We start from the raw sequence: 25,473 nt of genomic DNA on the forward strand, positions 1-25,473 counted from the left end.
TTTTATTTGATTTATATCCCGCCCTCCCCACCGAGAATTTCACTGCAATACCCACTGAAGTGTGGCATACCACAAGGGGCAATCCTCTCACCAAGATTGTGGCGGGCCTAGCTTGCCTGGGAAATTATAAATGTTTGTATGCAAATGCTAGAAGTGTCCAAAGTAAAATTGGTGAATTGGAATGTTTAGTGTTGGGAGAAAACATAGACATTGTGGGAATTTCAGAAACTTGGTGGAATGAGGAGAATCAGTGGGACACGGTGATTCCTGGATATAAGTTATATCGGAAGGATAGGGAGGGAAGGGTTGGAGGTGGGGTGGCTCTGTATGTCAGAGAGGATATACGGTCCAGTAAGACTGAGGTCAGAGAATTAGATTCCCTTTTAGAAATGCTTTGGGTTGAAATAGAGGGCCCAAAAGGAAATTTAACTATGGGAGTTTGTTATCGCCCACCAAATCAAAAGAGAGAGGACGATTATAATATGATGGAAGGATTAAAGATAGCGGCTAAACGTAAAAACTGTGTCGTAATAGGTGATTTTAACTACCCGCAGATTGATTGGGTCAATATGTGTTCTGGTCGAGAGAAAGAGATTGAGTTTCTTGATGCTCTCAATGACTGTGCTATGGAGCAGATGGTCTCAGAACCTACCAGAGGTGGGGCGATCCTGGATCTGGTCCTAAGTAATGCCCAAGACTTAGTGAGAGACGTAAAAGTGATTGCGCCGCTTGGGAACAGTGACCATAATGTTATTGATTTCACCGTTTGTATAAATAGGGAGTTGCCCAAAAAGACCGCCACAACCACATTTAACTTTAAAAGGGGTAAATTCTCTGAGATGAGGAGGCATGTGAGGAGGAAACTGAAAGGAAAGATAAATACGGTCAAAACCCTTGGGGAAGCTTGGAGACTATTTAAAACTATAATCCTAAAAGCTCAGATAAAATACATACCACAAGTTAGGAAAGGCACAAACAGGTATAAGAAGAGGCCAGCATGGTTAACAAACAAAGTAATGGAAGCTGTAAAAGGTAAGAAGGACTCCTTTAAGCGGTGGAAAACCAGTCCAAGTGAGATTAATAAAAGGGAACACAGGCAGTGGCAAATCAAATGCAAGACTGTGATCAGGCAGGCAAAAAGGGACTATGAGGAGCATATTGCAAAAAACATAAAGACCAACAATAAAAATTTCTTCAAATATATTAGAAGTAGGAAACCAGCCAGGGAAGCAGTGGGGCCCTTGGATGACCATGGGGTAAAAGGATTACTGAAGGAGGATGGGGAAATGGCTGAGAAGCTGAATGCATTTTTTGCCTCCGTCTTCACCGTGGAAGATGAGAAGTGTTTGCCCGCCCCAGAACCACTAATATTGGAAGGGGTGTTGAAAGACCTGAGTCAGATTGAGGTGACAAAAGAGGAGGTCCTACAACTAATAGACAAATTAAAAACTAATAAGTCACCGGGTCCGGATGGCATACATCCGAGAGTTCTGAAAGAACTCAAAGTTGAACTTGTGGATCTTCTAACAAAAATCTGTAATCTTTCATTGAAATCTGCCTCCGTTCCTGAGGACTGGAAGGTAGCAAATGTCACCCCCATCTTTAAAAAGGGTTCCAGAGGAGATCCGGGAAATTACAGGCCAGTCAGTCTGACTTCAATACCGGGAAAGTTGGTAGAAACCATTATCAAGGACAGAATGAGTAGGCACATTGATGAACACGGGTTATTGAGGAAGACTCAGCATGGGTTCTGCAAGGGAAGATCTTGCCTCACTAACCTGTTACATTTCTTTGAGGGGGTGAACAAACATGTGGACAAAGGAGACCCGATAGATGTTGTTTACCTTGACTTCCAGAAAGCTTTTGATAAAGTTCCTCATCAAAGGCTCCTTAGAAAGCTTGAGAGTCATGGAGTAAAAGGACAGGTCCTCTTGTGGATCAAAAACTGGCTGAGTAATAGGAAGCAGAGAGTGAGTATAAATGGGCATTCTTCGCAGTGGAGGACGGTAAGCAGTGGGGTGCCGCAGGGCTCGGTACTGGGTCCCATCCTCTTTAACTTGTTCATAAATGATTTAGAGTTGGGAGTGAGCAGTGAAGTGGCCAAATTTGCGGATGACACTAAATTGTTCAGGGTGGTGAGAACCAGAGAGGATTGTGAGGAACTCCAAAGGGATCTGTTGAGGCTGGGTGAGTGGGCGTCAACGTGGCAGATGCGGTTCAATGTGGCCAAGTGCAAAGTAATGCACATTGGGGCCAAGAATCCCAGCTACAAATACAAGTTGATGGGGTGTGAACTGGCAGAGACAGACCAAGAGAGAGATCTTGGGGTCATGGTAGATAATTCACTGAAAATGTCAAGACAGTGTGCGTTTGCAATAAAAAAGGCCAACGCCATGCTGGGAATTATTAGGAAGGGAATTGAAAACAAATCAGCCAGTATCATAATGCCTCTGTATAAATCGATGGTGCGGTCTCATTTGGAGTACTGTGTGCAGTTCTGGTCGCCGCACCTCAAAAAGGATATTATAGCATTGGAGAAAGTTCAGAAAAGGGCAACTAAAATGATTAAAGGGCTGGAACACCTTCCCTATGAAGAAAGGTTGAAACGCTTAGGGCTCTTTAGCTTGGAGAAACGTCGACTGAGGGGTGACATGATAGAAGTTTACAAGATAATGCATGGGATGGAGAAAGTAGAGAAAGAAGTACTTTTCTCCCTTTCTCACAATACAAGAACTCGTGGGCATTCGATGAAATTGCTGAGCAGACAGGTTAAAACGGATAAAAGGAAGTACTTCTTCACCCAAAGGGTGATTAACATGTGGAATTCACTGCCACAGGAGGTGGTGGCGTCCACAAGCATAGCCACCTTCAAGAAGGGGTTAGATAAAAATATGGAGCAGAGGTCCATCAGTGGCTATTAGCCACAGTGTGTGTGTGTGTGTGTATATATATATATATATATATTTGGCCGCTGTGTGACACAGAATGTTGGACTGGATGGGCCATTGGCCTGATCTAACATGGCTTCTCTTATGTTCTTATGTTCTTATTGTTCAACATCTACATGTGTCTCCTCACCCAGATGGTCCAGGGGGTTGGGCTGGACTGTCACCAGTACACTTATGACACCCAGATTTATCTGTGAATGGATAGCCAACTGGGACATTGGAGGTCATGGCTGGTTGGTTGTAGCAGAGCCAGCTGAAATCGAATCCAACAAAGATGGCGGTTCTGTATCCATAAGGGCCTGGGATCAGGAATCTGTCTCCCAACACATGAGGGGCACCGCTGATGCTGGCACCTATGGTGAAGAGCCTGGATGCCTTGCTTTCCATGGAGGTCCAGATTACCGCAGTTGTGAGATTAACCTTTTATCAAGTTGGTCAAGCAACTGTTGTTTTTTTTTACTTTATCCTTCAAAACTGGTTACAGTGATCCACGCAATAGCCACTTCCAGGCTGGATTACTGTAACTTGCTCTATGTGGGACTGCACTTGAACCTGTCCCGGAAACTGCAGCTAGTGCAAAATGCAGCTCCATGCCTACTTACTGCAATGTTTGTATGGGCGCACAGTTGGCCAGTGTTGTGTGAGTTGCACTGGCTGCAAATTGAGTACTGGATGCTGTTTGAGGTTTGGTAATGACCTTCAAAGCCCTGTGCAGCCAGGGACCAACATACCTAAGGGACTGTCTCTCCATCTTGGTGGAATGGCCTTGGGTTAGCCATAGCTCTTGTAGGAGTTGTCCTTGAAAGGGCAGCTGCTGTGAGAGCTCTCTCAGCCCACTCTGATTCTCAGAGTCTCTGCAGTCTTCTTCTTCTTCCCAGTATATGACCTGAAGAGCTCTATGATCAGCAGATCATCATCTTCTTGTACTTCTTAGCCCAAAAGACATCCAGCTAGTTTTGACAAGGGCTAGGGCTCTTTTACCCTGGCCCTGGCCTGATGGAACAAGCTCCCACTTGCAATCAGGGAGATTTCAGTTTTGCAGGCCTGTAAAATGGAGCTGTTCTGCCAGGCTTTTGGCTGAGACAGCAGACATCAAATACATCTTGGCCTCCCCTGATCATACTGCTCACATGTCTCAAACTGCTTGTGGTGTTCATAGTGCCCATCATGATGTGACTTGCCCTGCCCAACGTGATCAACCACCATTAAACTAGCTTCTTTCAGGAGGCACTAAGTACTGTTGAATACTTACCATCTTGTTTTGAACTGGTTGTAACTCTATTTTTATGTTATTGTATTTTAATTTGCTTAAATTATTGTTTATTTAATGTGTAATCTTATTTTGTGTTATTTGATATGTTGTGACTATCGGTGCGTGTGTGTGCAGAGTGAGGAACAGAGAACCGTACAATAGTAAGCTCCGGAAGGAAGGTGAGCCACACACCAGCACCTAGTATTAAAACAGTGTATTTACAGAATATATACAAAGTAACTAGTGCAGTGACAAACATAGATCTGAGCGACAAAGTGCTCCGCCAGCATCCACCTCTCGAGTGAGAGAACTACATACAGGCCATGCAGTCCTTATATATGTACATCAGCCAATCAAGGCAGTCCACATACTTGCTGACTCCAGCAGGTACTTTCCCTTAGTCATTGTCCAGCCAGAACCGGCTTGCTGACAAGGTTACTCTGACCTGACCTGTCAGATAGATCCACCTGCTTCCTTGTTGCTCCTGTCATGCTGTGTAAAGGAGGACTCCATATACTGACAGTGACCTGCCCTGAGTCCATTCACCAGGGAGGGAAAGATATAAACCAATTACGGCCAACTGACCCTTATATTTGCTCTCCAGCTTCCTTAGGTCTCTATGCATTTTGTGGCAAAATGCCCAATTATCTATCAGACTTAACCACTCCAAGTCATCGCAGGGCATTTATGTTGGCTAGACTAAATGCGTTTCCCTCCAAAGTTTTACAAGGGAGATATCAGCGAGTCCCTTTAGCCAACAGACTTTGCTCCTGTGGAGCGAATACTCCTGACTCAATCCAGCATATATTGCTTGATTGTTCTTTTTACCATAACCTCCGCAAAGATTTATTTGGCAAGCTTTCTTTTTCCCCAGATTTATCTATTCTACCACCCTGTTATTATTTATAGAGTGATACTGAGGGGGTGGTTAGTGAGGCTGTGGCAAAATTTCTGGCTGACATCCTTAAATTTAATTCTGACCATGTTTGAATGCATCTGTAAGCTCGGTTTCATTTTGATTTTATCTCCAATGTTTAAATTTTTATATTCTGTGTATTTTTTCCTGAATCTATTATGCCATTAAAGGTATGGTATGGTATGGTATGGTATGGTATGGTATGGTATGGTATGGTATGGTATGGTATGGTATGGTATGGTATGGTATGGTATGGTATGGTATGGTATGGTATGGTATAAACCAATTAATTAAACTCAAGTTTTTTAAAAATGACAGAAATCTTCAATTTGCCATTTTTTTCTGACACCTGGTTCTCTGGCTTTTGTGTTCATGAACAAAAATGGAAAAGGGGAAAGTGAGGAAAGATAGAGACAGATGATAATATAATGAGGTTTTAGACTGAATTACATAAGCTTGTTGTTTTGATTTACACATACCCATTTCAATTTGATTGTGAGAAATGTGGTAAATCTGTGGCTCTTTCTTTACTATATATTCAGTTTTCTCACAATGAATTTACCCATAAAATATACACCTTTCCCAATGTCATTTGAATGTCAGTTGCATACAAGTACATTTAAAAGTATACCAATATAAATGGCATTAGAGAACAAAACAATGGGAACAACAACGGCAGTAAGAATGACACTGATACCAACTACAATTACATATGAAATCAAAATTGCCATTTCAGCTCATCCATACATGTGACTGAAAGGGGCATTTTCCAGTCAGCAGTCATACATATTTGCTTTCAAAGAGGATCACATTGCTAGGTCCATCTTTCCAGAGTCATTAGTATATACCAGACACATGCACTGGCTAAGGAGGAACTTTGACTCTCTATATACGGTAGTTCTTGACTTCTTGGAATTCTGGTCTCTGGTGTTGTGTTTCTTAGGGCTGGAACAAATACTGTGCTTTCACATGGTGAATGCTGACATACAGATAACATGAAAGATCTGGGTATTAATGAGCAGAGCCAAATTCCTCTTGGGGATTGTGGGGAACAGATTCTTCTCCCATTCATAAAAAGTACTGCATTGGAGCAAATAGACAAAATCAGACATTTTTCTTGTGCTTCCAAAAATACAGTTTCATTAAGTAGAACCATTTCATGTTGATTAGTTATGCTATGGCCTGAACTAGATTAGACAGCAGGACATCCATGAGCAGCTATATCAGTTTTTAAAGTAAACATACCATGGGTAGCTAACAAAATTTACATTGCTTCAGGTTAGTCTGGAGAGGTTAAACAACTTTTCCCTGTAGTATTTCCTCCTAATTTGGATTGTCCCCTTATCTGCTGTTTTCCTTGTGAGGAATTGATGATATATAGCACCTTACAGGTATCTACATGTTTTCCTCTGTACTAGGGGCTAACAATTTATATGAAGAAGAAGATATTGGATTTATACCCCGCCCTTCACTACCTGATGGAGTCTCAGAGTGACTTACAATCTCCTTTCCATTCCCCTCCCCACAACAGACACCCTGTGAGGTAGGTGGAGCTGGAAGAGGAACACCTCTGTGAGAACTTGTGACTGCCTAAAGGTCACATCAGCAGGTGCACATAGAGGAGTGAGGAATCAAACCCAGTTCTCCCAGATAAGAATCTGTGCACTTAACCACTACAACAAACTGGCTCTCAAGAGAAAGCAGCTTGGAAAAAGGTTAAACATTTCTTCATCTATTGCTGCTTCCCTTATCCAGCCTTTCTGCTCCCAACTGTAGCTGCTCTGACATTTATTTGTGTTATGTCCATGTTTTGTTTCCTATGCTAGCTGTAGTGGCTCCTTACAAATGTGCCTGGACTTGTTCTCCAGAAGCCTTAGTGGAGCTTGAGTTTCGAGAACAATAGACCACTAGAATTCTGGAGTCTGCTTGCCAATTGGACATGCAGTTGCTGGCTGCCAATAGGGAGCAGGAGGGCAGTTCAAATCCTCCAATAACTTGGGAAGTGGGAGGAGTTTTTGTGTATATAAACAGGCTGAGGCCTAAATGTCACATATATGTTTTTTGCTGAAATCACTGAATAAATGACCTGATCACTCTGCCAAGAGTCTGTATGTATATCAAATCCAGTATTTAACAATTTGACAATTAGGAGATCCAGATCATCCACCATCTCATCTCATTGGGCCCTATATTTGTAAGCATTGTTCTTGCAAGAAAACATTTTCTATTTTACTTTCATTTTGTAAGTCCAACATTTTGTTAGACTTTTTAAAGCTTTATTGAATGAATGAATAGTTTTATTGGTAAAGCTTTATTGAACTTTAAAACTGTAATGGGCATTGGGTTGCCATCTCTGGTCTGGGAAATTATTGGAGATTTGTGGGTGGAGCATAGGGAGGGCAGATTCTTCAGAGGGAATGGAGCCAAACAGGGATGTGATGTCATAGAATCCACTCTCCATAGATATCATTTCTTCTAGTGGAACTGATCTGTGTAGTCTGAAAATCACTTGTAATTTCAGGTGAGCTCACTCTCAAGTGTATATAGGATTGCAGAGTGTATATTTGATTATTTTTGTGCAAGGAAGTTTATATTTGGAGAGGGGAAGGACAGCTTCAGCTGTGTAAAAACACCTAGATTCATTATATTGTATATTCCTGATTCTGAAGGGTGAGGGTGGAGGTTTTAAAGAGCCGGTGCACTAGTTCATTGGTGGCAGCAATAAAACTTCTCTGAGTGAGTCACTGATTGGCCAGTTTATCTTCCCCATCCTATTACCTGGGAAAGATGACAGACCGAAAACCTTGGTCAATAACATGCACAGCAAGAGTGGATTTTCCTGCCCCTGTATGAAAGCAGCCTTGGTAAATAACATGTCATTAAGCCTCTATTAAAAGGATAAGATTTTTTTTCCCTCCATGCACTTGGCAACCCTATGTAGCACCCATGTGGACTGGAAAGTCTAGATCTTCCCAGTCCTGTTTGCATTGGTGCCATTTTCTCTGTTCCAGACCCCTGCAGTACCCATTACCCATCACTAGGGACTTAAAAAAATTGTCAATGAAGTAAGTTTAAAGCATTATAATGCTAGAACAATTCATCTATCAGGTTTATTTTTCATTTAAAAAAAAAAAGTTCAGCTCTAGTCCCTTTTATTGAGGAGATAAGCCTTTTACTTTATAGCTCCACAATGAAAGGTGATAGTTCTTTTTTAAAGTTAAAGCTGGGAATTCAGAAAACATGAAAGTCATTGTAGCAATATTCAACTGCTGATTAAAACAAAACTGCTGCAGAGAAATGTAGGGGCAGGGAAAATATAGGAAACCTACCATTATATCAACATTTGGGAACAGATGGAAACTTTCTGATTTGACAGTTATTTTTGTCTTGTCTGTTTTTCATTTCTGAGACAGAGGGAGGTGTGAGGGACAGTCAGAAAGAGTTATTCTGCCAGGAACGATCATTTTGACTGGTATTTCTGCCCACTCTGTTTTCACATTGCCAATTGTTGCAGAATTTGGCTGGCTTTCAGAGGATTTCAGATTCTAAATAAGCATGAACTATTTTGTACTCTGGAAATGCATTTGCTATGCTGAGATGAGATGAGGCTATTGCCCTTTTCACATTACCATTCTAAACTGGATGTTGTTTGCTGTTGGCCCAATTTTGAGTAAAGTGATACAGACAGGGGGTTCACACTGCAAATTTCCTTCTGTTAATAAGTCGTCTCTGAAGTGCTATGGTCATTTCAAACAGTGCCACTTTTCCCCCCACCCTTGGACTTTTTTTTAACATTCTAAGGTGAGCACTATAGTGCTAAACCACTATAGCATTAAAGTGCTACAGTGGCACCCTTGAGATGTATTGACTTTATCAGGACTAGCCTAGACTGTCTGGCACCCTAGGCAAGATTAACTTCTGGCACACCCCCCCCTGCCATGATAACATCACTGAATCACAGGGGGTGCCCAATTTGGTGCTCCCAGAAGTCTGGTGCCATAGACAATTGCCTAGTTTGCCTAGTGGCAGGGCCAGCCCTGGACTCTATAGCACTCATCTTAGAACATTTTTTTTAAGATCTGAAGAAGGTCACATTGCAAAAAAAGGACAAGGAAAAAGTGGGACTGTAGGAAGTGCTATGGATATTTTAAAGAGCACACCACAATAATCAGAAGTGCAACAAAGAGGTTGAAATGGGGAAAAAGCAGTTTCCCTCAAAATCTGCTCAACCACACTTTGCTAACCTGATACAAGAGGGTTTGTATGAACAGGTAAATTCTGCTAGCAGCCAGTTACTAAAATGGGTCTGTCTGAAATGAAGAAAAAAAAATCATTTTGCAACCAGTTACTAAAACAGAACACAAAGGCAATTTGAAAAGGGTTCACTGTTTTCACATACCACAAAGCAAGCCAGTAGAAGTAGCAGGGGTTTGATCTCAGGCTTGCTATGCCCACTCCTACCTGCAACAGAGGAAACACGCTAACACTTTAGGTTGCGCATGCCAGCAAACAGGCAGACAGGGATATAGAGTGAAGAGGAATAACAGAGTCAGCAGCCCAGGCTTTGCCCACCAGGGCAAAGACTATTATTCAGTCTAATAAACTTCTTCCTCCATACAAAACAGCACCTTCTTCAGGTTGCAAGAGAAAATGAGGATGATAGAGAATCAGATAATCTTTCTAAACTAGATAAGCCCACTGATTCAGGATCAGAAATCCCTCAGATGTCTGTATAGTATTGTATGGTCACCATAAGGTATTCAATTTACACAACCCTAACTGTTCCCATGGAAAGCAAAATGACCTGTTTTAAAATGAAAATGGGATGTGTATGGATAACAGTAACTAAATCCTTCCATCTTCTGCATGTTATTTCAATTTGTTCCAGAGTCTGAAGCATATTTTCTCCAGGCCAGAATCCCATATGAAAAGTCAGCTGGTAAAATGTCAAATGAGTTCAGCAAAGTAGGGCAAAAGCAGGTCAGTTTTAGCTCCCCTTACCCAGTTGCTCTCTTTCCCAGGAAATAAAGGAAATCTAATTCATACCTCTCTTTGCCCTCTGCAAGTGAGAATTTTAGCTGACTATAGAACAGGGCTACTTTCTCCTAACTGCCTTAAATTTGGTAACTTCATCCTAATTGGGTACAAAGAAGTTAAACATGGAAAGTGTTACCAATTAAAGCAAATGAATATAACTCTCATATTGATTTACTAATACAACTAATTCCTGTACACATTTTTCAAAATGACATATGAGATAGATCTAACTTTTTGGTGTTTTGTATACTCTTAATTACAAGGTTTTTTGTAGTTCTGTAGCTCCTTCTCAATCACTGGTGCATCATAGCAAGCTGCTGTTCTGTCCTGACAGCATGATGCAAACATTTAGGGCCAGGGAGAATAATTATAGTATGGTTTAGATTAGGGCAATTCAGATTCATTAAAGCATATAAATCAATTCTAACTGTACAAGTGTGCTATTGATACAATTAATTGCATAATGTAGATATAGGCAATTCAAAACTAAAACCAGATGTTTCAGTGAGTCATCATCTAACTGAAGTATAGCCAATAAAATACTCGTGTTCATACAAGTTCATATAAGTAATTTCTGACATAATGACCACAAATAGTATGCCACTATATTCAGGTAAAAATGAGAGTTTCCACTGGTTGCTTACTACGACAACAAAAGAGTTTTAGACTCTATCCAAGATCACTTTATATTTCTTGTTCATCTAGAACATGAATTATTTCCTCCCCCTCCCCCCAAAAAAAAACACTTTAATTGATTGATTCTGTTAGGCTCTCTTTCTTGGTTATGTTTCTTATTTTCCGTCCAAGTATTTCTATTCATAACCCATAGTCTTTTTACTAATAGCTCATATGGTTTTTGTTTGAATTAAACATAATCACACTGCTGTTCAGTTAATTGCTCTGAGATTAACAAAACTGCTGAGTTTAAGTGATATTCCCAGTAAGCAAAGATTCAGCTCCTAATCTTGAAATACTTTAATACAATGGTGTCAAGACTACAGAACCTACACACATACAATATGTATCCAGATTTCTTTGCCTGAGATTATGTGTTCCCAGCAGTTTGGAACATTCAAAAGCTTTCATAATTCTTGGGTAGATGTGACTATAGCTTAGATTCTTTCTTAATGTGCCACCAAAAAAAAATTGCATTCATTTGTTGAAACAGATCTTGGGGTTACTTCAGAAGACATATTTTCCTACGGAGACTGTATTACAAAAATGCATATATTTCTATGCAGTAATTCTGGCATCTGTGAAAAATGTACAAATCTAGAATGACTTTTATGGCAGCATTTGAAAATATGAGTTTTAGTATTTTGGATTCTGAAATAGTGTCTTTCTCCAGCAAATCTTAAATCAGAAACTAAAGAACTATGAGGGCCAGCCTCAGCTGGGAGTCGAGTCTGTGGTCACTCACACCTCACAGAATGCTTGCTGTAGTGCCCTGCCTAACAATCCCACGGCCAAGGCATGCGAGAACCCTGCCGAGGCACTCTCGGCATTGCACTGGGGTTCCTGGGTCCCTTTCCCATATTTTTCTACCTTGTCTTTCTTTTTTGTGTCTCCCCACAGGACTTCAGCTCTGCCTGCCATTTTGTCGTCTTCCCCATGCCTTTTCCAACAAGTACATGAATATTTGAAGGGATCCCGAGAGTGGTCCCGACAATTCTTGTTTAATAATAGATTGAAGTGCCCAAGAGGCAGAAGCATACATGGGAGTGTGCGGAGTCCCCCCTGGTGGCCCCGGGCATGTGAGCAGCTGCACTTACAGCACGCTTTCCTCCCTGGGTGTCCTGGCTGCATGCCGAGTGGCCCAGATGTGAGCTTGCACACGTTCCCGATTCAAGTGCCCCCCAAAGTCCTGCTGGGCTTTGGCACCCTCCCCTGCCCCTCTTCACCACCGTGGGACTGCCACAATCTGATGGCGACACCCTTCCCCCCCCCCAGGTGACTCCCAGGACTCCTCGCGGACTGGTGCGAGCTCCACTGTGAGCTCGGAGGTGGGCGGCTGCTCCAGCGAGGCAGCCAAGGACTGGAGCTGGTCGCCCAGCACCTGCGTGATGGGAGGTTGGCAGGTCCAGTGCCACCCGCCATCCCCAGAGCATCCAGACAGCCGTCAGGAAGTGCCAAGTCCGGGGGAGAACATATTCAGTGAGGAGGTCATGGATGCCGTGGTGCAGGACGGGAGGAGCACTGACGGGGGCTTGGCTTCCCCCCTTTGATGGGTAGTCTGCTGCATGGAACTAGAGGTAAGTGCTGACCAGATGCTCCGCCAAGGATTACACAGGCTCAGTGTGTGCATGAGGGGGTGGGGCATGTGGTCAGCCTACCGCTTGGGAGCTCTCTCTCCGGTGGCAGGCATCACATGGGCCAGTTCTGCAGCTGCCACCCACCAATCCCTGCCATCCCCACAGAAGTGCCCCCCTCCTGTCCCCACCTTCGCACCGCTCAGGGTGGCCACGCTCCAGCATATGTTACATGTCTACTGGCGGTGGCCACTGCTTGGGCACGCTACGCTCCGGTGCCCTGAACCCCTTTGGAGGCCGACTAGCGGCACCACAGATCCGCCCACACCCGAGCGGCCACCCGCCACGTATGTCTGGATTGGGCTGCCCATTAGTCTCTTCGCTATTTCTTAGGAGAACCAACTCTAATTACTTCTAACACAACTTTGATGCCCTTATATCATAAATTTTGACCTGAAGACCACTGATTGACCACATTGATCATGCCCAGTGAAAAGGCTCTTTTCTGGACCATAGCTTTATATGTTCTGCTGCAACTTTCACTTGTTTCCTTCATACTCACAAATAAACTTTTGCTGAAAGAAGATGTATTTCTTTTATATTAAGCTTAAATCCTCTTTGGTAATAATTATGATCCTTGTAGATTTACGTCCAATCAGCATTCAGACTTACTTCCTTGTTCTGTAAAAATACTGCCACATGGCACAGTCATTGTTTAATAAAAGTATATTGGAACACAATTTGCAAGCATTATCATAGCTGGGAACAGTTATTAATATTATATATCAAGAAACCTGGCAATGCCATGCAGAACTACAAGCTCTTTAATAGGTGTACTTATAGCCAGCAGCAGCTCATAAAATAGTTTGCTGGAGAGTAATAGGCTTCTGCAGCCAAGCAGAAAGTAATGGATGATGGGGATATTGACTCTACTGTGGTTACCAGATTCAGCCCCTAGGAATTAGTGGTTTTTATTTATATATTTGTTTATGAGATTTCTATCCTGTCTTTTTGGAACAGCCAGATTAGGATTTTAAAAAGATTCCTCAAGATGGTTAACAGTATTTATTTATTTTAATTAAATAATAATTTTTCCTTTTCCTTAATACACGTTAGTATATCCTAAAATTAAATGTATAATCCGCTATCTAAGAATACCAGCTCAAAGTGGGTAACAATTTATGGAACATACAGACTAAAACATTATAATCACAACAAATATACTAACACATTAAATAATTACAATAAATACAATAAAATCAATAAAATACAGCTACTATACAGCTAAAAGGTGGTGTAAAATCATAGTGGAGGAGCAATATATAATCATCAGATAAGAAAAAAGGGGGAAGGGAGGAGAGAGAAGATGCCAATCCTAGATTAAACCTATCAGAAAGGAGCCCATCACAGCCCTCAACCATAAGCCTGGTGAAACAACTCTGTTTTGCAGGCCCTGCAGAACTGTACCTTGTCCTGCAGGGCCCTGATCTCTCCCAAGAGAGTGTTCCACCAGACCCTGGTTCTGGTTGAGGACAGCCAGATGCTGTTTGGGCTGGGAACCACCAGCAGATTCTAATCATTTGAGTTTAATGTTCTTCGGGGAACGTACCAGGAAAGGTAGTCCCAGAGGTATGCTGGTCCCTGACCATATAACCACCTATCAATAAATAAATTAAAAATAAACAATAAATAGAACCAGTAAATAAAATCAAAATGAAATCTTGACCTCCAAAAGAGACAATCAATGGAATTCAGCAGCAAAAATGCCCCAAGGAAGTTTTTACAGTGGAAAGCTGAGGACCCCTGCACTGTCCTTGGGAAGAAATTCCAGAAACTAAATGGTGAAAGACAAAAAAGCAATCTCCTGAAATCCCATCCACTGTACATTTCAAGACAACAAAACATGTGTGAGTTTCTAGCAGGCATAAGATATTTGTGTTTTACTTTTTAAGCTGATTTAGTACATTTCAAGGGAGAGTTAAATCCATTAATGCTTACCAATCCTATTTTTAATTTATCCATTTTGTCCCAATGTTGATTGTTTTTTCTTCTGAACTCTTAGTCTTTGAACTCTGCTTTGGATATTTTCCTTCAGTTCCTCTGTGTAACTCCATCATTTCCAGTTCTTCACCGAATTGCTTAGCTTGTTCTTCTGTCACAATTACTTTCCTTCCTTTTGTTAAGTATACCTCTAATGCAAATGATATTTTCCAGTGGTACTTTATTTCTGTCTTTTGTAAAATCTGTCTCAAAAAGTCAAAGATTTTTCCTTTTCCTTAATACACGTTAGTATATCCTAAAAGAACAACACTTCTTTTTTCTGCTCTTTTAAGTGGAGATCATTTCTGCTTCTCCAATATTGCATCTTGTGTTTTCTTATGAGTAAAACAGATCAATATATCTCAAGGCAGCTTGTGCATGAATGCAAATCCTGAATTCACTCAATATCTGGTCAATATTAGGAAAATTGCTTTTCAAACAATTCTGAAGCAGCTCATTAATGCTCTCTTCTAAATTTAGCCTCCCAAAGTCTTCTGGAATGCCTCTTTGATGCAGATTATTTAATCTGCATTGGATTCCAAGATTTCAATTCTTTGTTCTGCCTTCTCAATCCAACAGTCTTGTCTTTCTAGATATTTATCATTATCTTTTTATTCTCTTTAATTCTTACGATTTCTTGTAGTTTAATATTAATTTCTGATAGTCCAGCTGATAGAACTTGATGTGTTCTTCTTTCCTTAGATTCTTGAATGTTTCTCTGGATACTCTGAATGTTCTTCTGGGTTCATTCATCAAATTGCTGCATTTGAAACATCAGTGTTTGTGATAGCTTTCCTACCAGTTCTTTGATTGTTTAGTTTTCATCTGTTTCTTCTACTTTATCTTTTTGTCATGTTCCAGTTGTTCTTTTTTTGAAAATATACAAATTTCCATATAGTGTTTTCTATGTATAAAACTGCCAAATTTTAAATTGTTGAAATAACTAAACTAGAATGTATATCTGTTTTAGTAAGGAGAGATGTTATTTTAAATCCTTATATTAAAGTACTCATGGCAAATAATGAATATTCTAAATAAGAGTGATGGGGATAAAAACTAGATTATCTTCTATTCATGCTGTTTGTGATTATTATTCTAAGTAAATTTTATTTTTAAAAAAGTCACCAACAGAACTGTTTCTTTGTCATCTATTAAGATTTAAAATTAACGAAATGGGGGATGATGAGGGAAAGAGAAGGGGAAAGGAGGTAGAAATCGGAAACAAAATAAAATATTAGAGAATAAACATGTATTATTTTAAATAATACTAGAGAAGAAACATGTATTATTTTAAATAATAAAAACCAGGTAAAGTATATCTTGCCTCATCTGAAAGCAAAAAGTTTGGAGTAGTCATTTATATAAGTAACCCACAATTAGATGTATTAGAAAAACTAAGAGATCCAGGTGGAGAATATCTAATTTTAAAAACAAGATTGCTGGAAGGCAAGGTGAGCACAATAGCAACAAAGTATGTGCCAAACAAAGTTAAAATTTTTGAGAATATTTTCCAAATTATGATAGAATTTCAATATGAAGATATAAGGATGTTTGAAGACATGAACAGAGTACTAGATCCAAAGAAGGCTAGATCAAGGAATTTTAAAGGTAGGAAATAACCCAAAAATATATTCCAATATTTGAAAATGCTGAAATTAGAAGACAGTTGGAGGACCAAGCACTCAGAGGTAGAGATTTTATGTTCTTTTTGGAGAGACACATTCAAGAATAGATGTGTAGTGGATATCAAAAAGCTTAACAATAAAACTAGATAATCAGAAATATCACTGAAGATATTTGCAGATCATAATCCCATACAAGTGGTTTGGCAATAGAACAGAAAATCTAGAGGCATATGGAAATAAATGATGAACTTCTACTACAAGAAAAAGTAGTTAGCAAATGTAAAAAAGATCTGGAAGAATTTTTTAAAATAAATAATACAGAAGGAATGTCCTTAGTTACCATTTGGGAAGCAAGCAAACCTTTTATTAGAGGAATCTTATTAGCAGCTGTTGCAAGAAGTAAAGAGAAAAATCAGAACAAACCAAGTTAATAGTAGAAAAAATCCATAGACTGGAGCAAGAGCACTAAAACTCCAATAAAGACATGCTACCAGAGATCAGACATTTTTTAAAAAACCAATTAGATTGGTTACAAATGGAAGAGGTAAAGAAAAAATAACATTTCTAAAACAAAGGCATTTTGAACATGTGAACAAATCTGGCAGATACTAGGTATACTGTCTTAGGAAGGAGAAAGAAAAAAGAGTAATAACATGTAAAGAAAGGAGATCAAATTACATATGCAGAAAAAGAAATACAAGAACAATTTATCAATGCTTTTTCAGGATTAAACAAAAAGAAGTCTCTGAGGGAAAAAGGAATAAAAGAATATTTAAAAGGCATCCTGACCATAAAGTTTGTGCCCGAACACAGAAAACATTTAAACCAAAAAATAGCAATTCAAGAAATTTCCCAGGCAATTAAAAAAATGAAAAAAGACAAAGCACCGGGCCCAAATGGGCTGCCAACAATGTATTACAAACATTTTGAAGACATTTTAATGATATCATTACAAAAAAAGTTACGCATGAGATAAAAGAAGGAAAGACGATATCTCCAATGTGACAAGAGGTATATATAATATCAATATATAAAGAAGGAGGGGGGGTGGGCTCACCCCGGGTGTCCTGCCCCCCCAGGGAAAGTGCACACGCAATACATCGCCTCTCCTTTCCCGGTGTAGTGAACGCTGGGTGGTCACTGTCTGGCTATGCCTGGCAGATGGTCACTGCAATGGCCTCTCCTACATTGCTGCATCCGTGGCAACACCTTCTCGCTGGTCCCCCCCTGTTTTCACAGAGTTTGCCACGTCATGGTGCGACCGTACGTCCGGCGGTATAACCGGATGGGCAGGCTGGGCTCACCAACCTCGCCAGCCAAGAGAAGGAAAACTCTAACATCAAGCCCGGGCAGACAGAGCTCATTAATGTAACATCTACCACCTGGAGGACTCGCTGCAGGCGTCCCGGCTTACTGGCCCATGGCAGATGACCCCATGGTGAAAGGGTGGAGCCAGTACTGCGCACACTGCGCTTTACCTAAAAATTCCTCTGCGCAGGCCTGAAGGGTATCCACATCCACAACCCACAACATACCAAGTCCTGCAGCAACGGGCAAGGGGCGAAACGGCAGGTGGAAGATGCCACTGGAAGCCGCAGTCCCGATCCTGCATGTAGGCGGTTCAGGGTATTGGTCGCCTGATGCTGACCCGGAGACAAAAGCATTTTTCGGCAGCACCCTGAACGACCAAGCAGCCTTATCTAGGGACAACACTGCTTGCTTCGCATGGAGAGGGGCCTAGAAAAGGTGGCCTAAATAAAGCTCGTCTCCTCCCCCCCCCCCAGTTGGATAGCCACGGTCAACGGGCATCCTTACTTGCGGTCGAAAAATAACAACAAAGAAAAGGCATGCACCTGCCTCACAAAGTGTGCAAAGACTAAAGCTTGCGTGTTGGAACATCAGAACCATGCTTGACACAGTAGACAGTGGGCGCCCTGAACGACACTCTGCTCTAGTTGCCCACGAACTTCTCAAGTTGAATATCGACATAGCAGCTCTCAGTGAGGTCCGTTTCCCTGAGGAAGGTAGTCTTCAAGAACACAGTGCTGGCTATACCCTCTACTGGTCGAGTAAGTCAAAAGCTGAGAGCCGCTTTTCTGGCGTTGGCTTCATGGTCAGGAATTCCATTGCCTCTAAACTCGAAAACCTGCCAACAGGTCACTCAGATCGCATCATGTCTATGCGCCTCCCACTTCAAAACAAGCAGAATGCAACACTGTTCAGTGTGTATGCCCCAACCCTTCAAGCAGATTCTGCAGAAAAAAACAAGTTCTATGCTGATCTACGCTACCTCGTATGGAAGACCCCTACAGAGGACAAGGTGATCATCCTTGGCGACTTCAATGCCAGAGTAGGTAAAGACTCGGAAGCCTGGAAAGGAGTACTTGGCAAACACGGCATTGGCAACTGCAATGATAACGGGTGCCTCCTGCTAGAATTCTGCACGGAGCATCAGCTCACCATCACCAACACTATCTTCCAGCAGAAGAACAGTCTGAAGACAACCTGGATGCACCCACGGTCCAAGCATTGGCACCTTATTGACTACATTCTGGTGCGCCAGAGAGACCTTCGAGATGTCTTAAACACCAAAGTAATGCCCAGTGCAGAATGTCATACGGATCATCGTCTTGTACGCTGCAATCTCCGTCTTCACTTTAAATCTACACCCAGGAGTGGCGGTATCCCCAGGAGGAAGTTTCAGGTTGGCAGCCTTCAGTCAGCCGAAGTTAAAGCTGCCTTCCAGGCAAAACTCCAGACAAGAATTGAGGACCCCAGTTGCCTCACAGATCCTTCTCCAGAAGCACTCTGGGAAAACCTAAAAACTGCCATCCTGTTGACCTCTGAAGAAGTCCTCGGGTTCTCCACAAGGAAGAACAAGGACTGGTTTGATGAGAACAATCAAGAGATCCAAGAATTACTGGCGAAAAATAGATCTGCCTACCAAGCACATCTTGCTCAGCCCTCCTGTCCCGGGAAAAAAGCAACCTTTTGCGCTGTATGTAGCAACCTCCAGCACAAGCTTCGAGACATTCAGAATGAGTGGTGGACAAGCTTGCAGAGAGAACCCAGCTGTGTGCAGACACTGGTGATTTAAGAGGGTTCTACAAAGCCCTGAAGGCAGTATATGGTCCATCATATCAGGCTCAGAGTCCCTTGCGTAGTGCAGACGGCCAAGTACTCCTCACAGACAAGGCATCCATACTGAACCGGTGGTCGGAGTATTTTCAGGTTCTCTTCAGTGCCAATCGCATAGTTCAAGATTCAGCAATCCACCTCACCCCACTTCAACCAGTGAAAACAGAGTTGGATGAGATCCCCACCCTAGAAGAGACTGTTAAAGCCATCAAGCAACTGAAAAGTGGCAAGGCAGCGGGAGTTGATGGAATCCCACCAGAGATCTGGAAGCATGGGGGCACAGTACTACATAGCACACTTCACAAAGTACTTGTCACCTGTTGGGAACAAGGCAAACTACCACAGGACTTTCGCGATGCAATCATCATTACTCTACATAAGAACAAAGGGGAAAAGTCAGATTGCTCCAACTACCGGGGGATAACTCTGCTCTCCATCGCAGGCAAAATCCTTGCTAGAATACTCCTGAACAGACTGGTGCCCACCATTGCAGAAGAACTCCTCCCAGAGAGCCAGTGTGGCTTCAGAGCTAACAGGAGCACCACTGACATGGTATTTGTTCTCAGGCAGCTCCAAGAGAAATGCAGGGAACATAACAAGGGTCTATATGTGACTTTTGTCGACCTTACCAAAGCTTTTGATACCGTTAGCAGGAACGACCTGTGGCAAATCTTGGAACATCTAGGATGTCCCCCAAGGTTCCTCAGTATGGTCATCCAGCTACATGAAGACCAGCGAGGCCAAGTTAGACACTGCAATGATCTCTCGGAGCCCTTCCCAATAGGCAAAGGTGTAAAGCAAGGCTGTGTTCTCACGCCAACTCTCTTTACGATCTTCTTTAGCATGATGCTTCAAAGAGCCGCAGTAGATTTAGATGATGACGATGGTGTCTACATCCGCTATCACACGGATGGCAGCCTGTTCAACTTGAGGCGACTAAAGGCCCACTCCAAGACAATGGAAAAACTTATCCAAGAGCTACTATTTGCTGATGATGCTGCACTTGTCTCCCACTCGGTATCAGCTCTGCAGCATATGACGTCCTGCTTTGCAGAGGCTGCCAAGCTATTCGGCCTAGAAGTTAGTCTGAAGAAGACAGAAGTTCTCCACCAGCCTGCACCCCAGGAAGATTATCACCCTCCTTGCATCACTGTGGGTGAATCAGTTTTGAAGACAGTCCAGCAGTTCAGCTACCTGGGGTGCATCATCTCCTCAGACGCCAAGATCGACAAGGAGATTGACAATAGACTGGCAAAGGCAAACCGTGCATTTGGTCGACTGCATAAAAGGGTGTGGAGCAACAAGCATCTGAAAAAAGGCACAAAGATCAATGTTTACAAAGCAGTTGTGATGACAACCCTCATCTACGGCTCCGAATCGTGGGTTTTATACCGTCATCACCTGCGACTCCTTGAGCGCTTTCATCAGTGCTGTCTTCGCACCATCCTCAACATCCACTGGAGTGACTTTGTGACCAACACTGAAGTCCTCAAGCGGGCGGAGGTTACAAGCATCGAGGCACTGCTGTTGAAGACACAGCTGCGCTGGGCAGGGCATATCTCCAGGATGGAAAACCACCGCCTTCCCAAGATTGCCCTGTATGGCGAACTTTCCACCGACCATCGAAATAGAGGGGCACCAAAGAAGAGGTACAAGGACTCCTTGAAGAAATCCCTTGGTACCTGTTGCATTAACCATCACCAGTGGTCTGACCTAGGCTCAGATCGCAAAGCATGGAGGCACACCATCCACAAGGCTGTCTCTTCCTTTGAGAACGCACACATAGCTGGTCTTGAGGACAAAAGGAGATTGAGTAAGAATTGTACTGCTACAGCACCAACCCCAAATCAGACTTTTCCCTGCAGCCACTGTGACCGGACCTGCCTGTCCCGCATTGGTCTTGTCAGCCACCAGCCAGCCTGCAGCAGACGTGGACTACTGCACCTTTCTTAAATCTTCGTGCGCGAAGTCAAGCCAAGAGATATAAAGAAGGCAGAGATATAACAACATCACAGTCATATCTCTCTGCTGAATGTAGATTATAAAATCTTTGCCACAGTAATGGCAGAAAGACTAAGAAAATGTCTACCAAATTTAATACACACTGATCAAATAGGCTTTGTACCAAAGAGATATCTGAAAGATACAATTCATAATAGATGCAATCCAATTTGTGAACATGAAAACAAAGAAAGCAGTGTTTTTATTTCTGGATGCAGAGAAAATGCTTGATGATTTAGCATGGGAATTTTTACGGAACGTATTTCAAAATATGGTCTGTGGCCCTGAATTCTGGAACTGGATGCAAAGTATATACCAAACCAACAAGCAAAGACTAATAAATGGAAAATTAATAAAAGCTATTTCAATTGGAAAAGAAACATGTCAGGGATGTCCCTTGTCACCCCTAAAATTTATCCTGAGGAAAGAGACTTTAGTTACAAAGATCAGACAAGACACAAGGATCAAAGGAATAAATGTAGAATTTAAAATGAAAAGCTAAGAAGATGATTTGGTTCTAACAGTCTTGGATCCCCAGAAATTGTTACAGTATGTAATGGAATATACTGAAGAATTTGGATCCTTCTCAGGATACAAAATCAACAGGAAGAAGACAAAAATGACAATGCAGTTTTTAATATGAGAAGATATTATAAAGAGTATATAATGTACAGTAGCTACCCATCCCATTAAGTATCTGGGAATGGCTGTGATTGGGCAAAACTGCAATCATTTTTAAAAAGAAGGTATCAGAAGACTTGGACATTAATACAAGCAGATTTATCCTGATTAAAAAATATTACAATCTTGCATTTTGATTGCAGAATCTCTGCAATCAAAATGAATGTACTGCCAAACTACTTTTTAAATTCCAGATGCTACCTATACATGCAGAAGAAAGAATACTAAACGAGTGGCAAAAGACATATACATTTATTTGGAATGGCAAGAAATCAAGCATAAGTTTAAAATACTACAAGACAAGAAAAAGAGAGGAGGGTTAGTAGTTCCAAATATAAAATTATATTACCAGGCATCAGGCCTAGCTTGGATTGTGGATTCGATTAAAAATCAAGACAAACAATAGTAAAATCTGCAGAGCTAGATGAAGGCTTACACAATTATCTATAGATTAAGAAATCTATTTAAACTATCATAACACAAGAAAGGAGTCATATGATTAGTGATGGAATTCTGAGAATATGGTTTACATGCCGGAATTTATTGAGCTCTCCAAATTCACTGCTCATGTCCTCAGTAGAAGTTTATCATGTTAAGAACACGAGAAATAAAAATGGTCTTTTAATGAACAGCAATATGTTAAATGCTCAGGTGAAAATCAAGCCTGGCAAGACATTGTAGATGAAGGAATCAACATTCAGTGGTTGCTATATTATCAATCAGCCTCAAGACTAAAGAGGATTATCAACACAGAAGGTGGAGCTCTAAGAATGGTGAAGAGTTCAAACAGCTGACTATAAAACAAAAAACCCGCAATGGATATATAAATTATTACTTCAGTTAGAAACAGAAGATGAACAAGTGAAAAAAATATGATTGCCCTGACCTGGATAGCCCAGGCAAACCTGGTCTTGTCAGGTCTCAGAAGTTAAGCCTCATAATAAATGAGTTCTATACTCCTGTAGAGGAACAGTTTTAAATCCAGTCATGTGACTTTTAAAAATTCTGACCAATAACATATCATGTATCAGCTTTTCCCAAATGTTAATTTTTGAAGGCACATGTTGAAACCATTACATCAAAAATGCTTTTGTCTTCTGAGCTTGTAAGTACATACAGCCAAAAAGTTCAGCAAAGCAAAATATATTCTGAAAATGAAAAATAAATAAATAAATATAATAATAATAATAATAAAAAAATAATGAACTCATATCTTAGAACTGATTATTACTAGTTTTAAGAGAGAATTGTGAAAATGAGAGAAAACCAAAAACAAGAACAAGAAACTGCACTGGAAATCGGACAGAGTCGCAGATTCAAATGCGCCCACACAGCAACTGGTGGGGAATTGATCACTTGTGCAGGGGAAAGCAAAAGCCCAGGGGCAGAGCAACTGCTAGTGAGGAATCGATCATTGATAAAATCCAACAGTCTCTCTGCCATTCAGATTGCTGGACCTTGTTCATTTGTACATATTTATGCCAAATGAATTTAGTCAGGAACTGGAAAAAGGACAGGCAGACTGAAGTTTGATTATGACCACATTCAGTAATGCAAGGTGGTGGACAGAGAACACACATGCACCCATCACTGATGGGTCTGCCCTTGGTATCATGATCCATTGCAGGCTCAGTGTTGGAATGATTCTGGATATATTTACTAGGATCTAAAAGTGTTTTACAGCAACTAGAGTTAGCTGAAAGGCTTCAAGCTTTTGTTTAATATGTATATATAAGATATGTCTTTTATATTCTCTAATTTTAAGACCTGACTACTTAATGTGCTATGCACAAGATTGTCTTTGAAGACAATTAATGGTTTGTCTTGTGCAACAGCATAACTGCCTTCCTGTCGCTTTCCTGGTTGCATTGATATAGTCTTATGCACCTTGGATGAACACATGAATCTTCCTTATACTGAATCACATCCTTAGTCCATCAAAGTCAGCATTGTTTACTCAGATCAGCAGCAGCTCTCTAGGGTCTCAGGCTGAGATCTTTCATCCTACCTGATCCTTTTAACTGGAGATGCAGGGGGTTGAAACTTGGACCTTCTGAATGCCAAGGAGATGCTTTGCCAGTGAGCCACATTCCTCCAAATGTCTCTGCTATTGAGTTATCCATCATCCACTTGGATCAGTTTCCTGAATATTTCTTGTGTCTCAGATAAAAAGAGCAATCTCAGTATTGTCCCCACTGCAGAACACAGAGGTATGTCAAAGTAAAAACTTTCAAAGCCTTCGAGAAGTACATTAAGCAATTCTTCTAAACAGGCATTTGAGATTAGGGATCATATATGAGGGTTGGAGCCAGACTAAATATTCTGCTCATGAAGTACTTCTCAGTAGAACAGGATGTTCCTGCTCTCCTTCATCCCTCCTCCCCACTGCAGCCCAGTGATCTTCCCAAAATGTTGCTTCCTGGGGAAGAGTAGGTGCTCAGAAAGGGCATGAGACACAGATCTGGTGTCTGCAGCAGGAAGAGAGAACTGGTGCAAATGACCTCACACCTTTCATTCATGGAAAACTTAGTTTGGATAAGGAGTCAGGACTACAAAGCCAGATGGATGAGAGATATTGGAGCACTGGAACTGGAAAAAAGATGCAACTGGGAATACAGGTGTCATATCTGCAGATATTTACATGTCCTATTGTCAACAGCCTTGCTCAGGTCTTGCAAACTGAGAGTTGTGGCCCTTTGGGCCATTACATACTTAGTTATGTATGTCTGTATGTATTATTTATTTACACCAGGGCTGCCCTTAGAGCATGTGGCATCCCAGGCTCCTTTAGGGAGCAAAGCAAAGCCAGCCGGCTGGTGCACAACTGCTGCCTTTGCTTCGCCTCCCTTCCAATCAGAAGGTAGGTGGAGTGAAGCCAGCAGCAACACAGTGGCTGACTGACTTTGCTTTGCTTCCCTTCTGATCGGCATTTGCCTAGGGCACTGGGGAGGGAGTGCCCAATTCGGTGCCCCCCCATGGCCAAGTGCCCTAGGCAAATGCCAAATTCGCCTAGTGAAAGGGCCGGCTGTGATTTACATTAATTATTGTCTGCTTTTTTCATTGGGACTCAAGGCTGATTACAAAGAGTGAATCAATACAATCAACAAGATGGGACATTCAATAAACAATGAAATAGGATTTAGGTTGTAGATGCAATCAAAAGTCTGCAAAACGTAACTGCATCAAAGTGTAAGTCCTTCCATATTTCCACCATAATGTCACACCCCTTAAATAATGCAAAATTACACAATGGGAGTCAATCCCCAAGAAACTATATACAGTTGTATAGACCACAGTCCCCCAAAATGTATCCAAATATCTTTGTGAAGCCTTTTGTAACAGTGCTACACTGTTGCCTGAGTAGAAAGCCCGCTTGAATAATTCAGTTTTGCATAGGTAGTGCAGCAGAACAAAGTTTCAGAAGTGTGTGTGCACACAAAAGCTCAGAATCAGGCGGGGGGGGGGGTGGTTTGAGCAGGAATGCAGCTCCAGATGGCTTGGTGTCAGGGTGTGGCCTAATATGCAAATGAGTTCCTGCTGGGCTTTTTCTTAAAAAAAAAAAAAAAAAGCTCTGCCCAGAATAAAA

Source organism: Heteronotia binoei, chromosome 4 (genome assembly GCF_032191835.1).
Source record: "Heteronotia binoei isolate CCM8104 ecotype False Entrance Well chromosome 4, APGP_CSIRO_Hbin_v1, whole genome shotgun sequence".
Taxonomy (NCBI): Eukaryota; Metazoa; Chordata; class Lepidosauria; order Squamata; family Gekkonidae; genus Heteronotia; species Heteronotia binoei.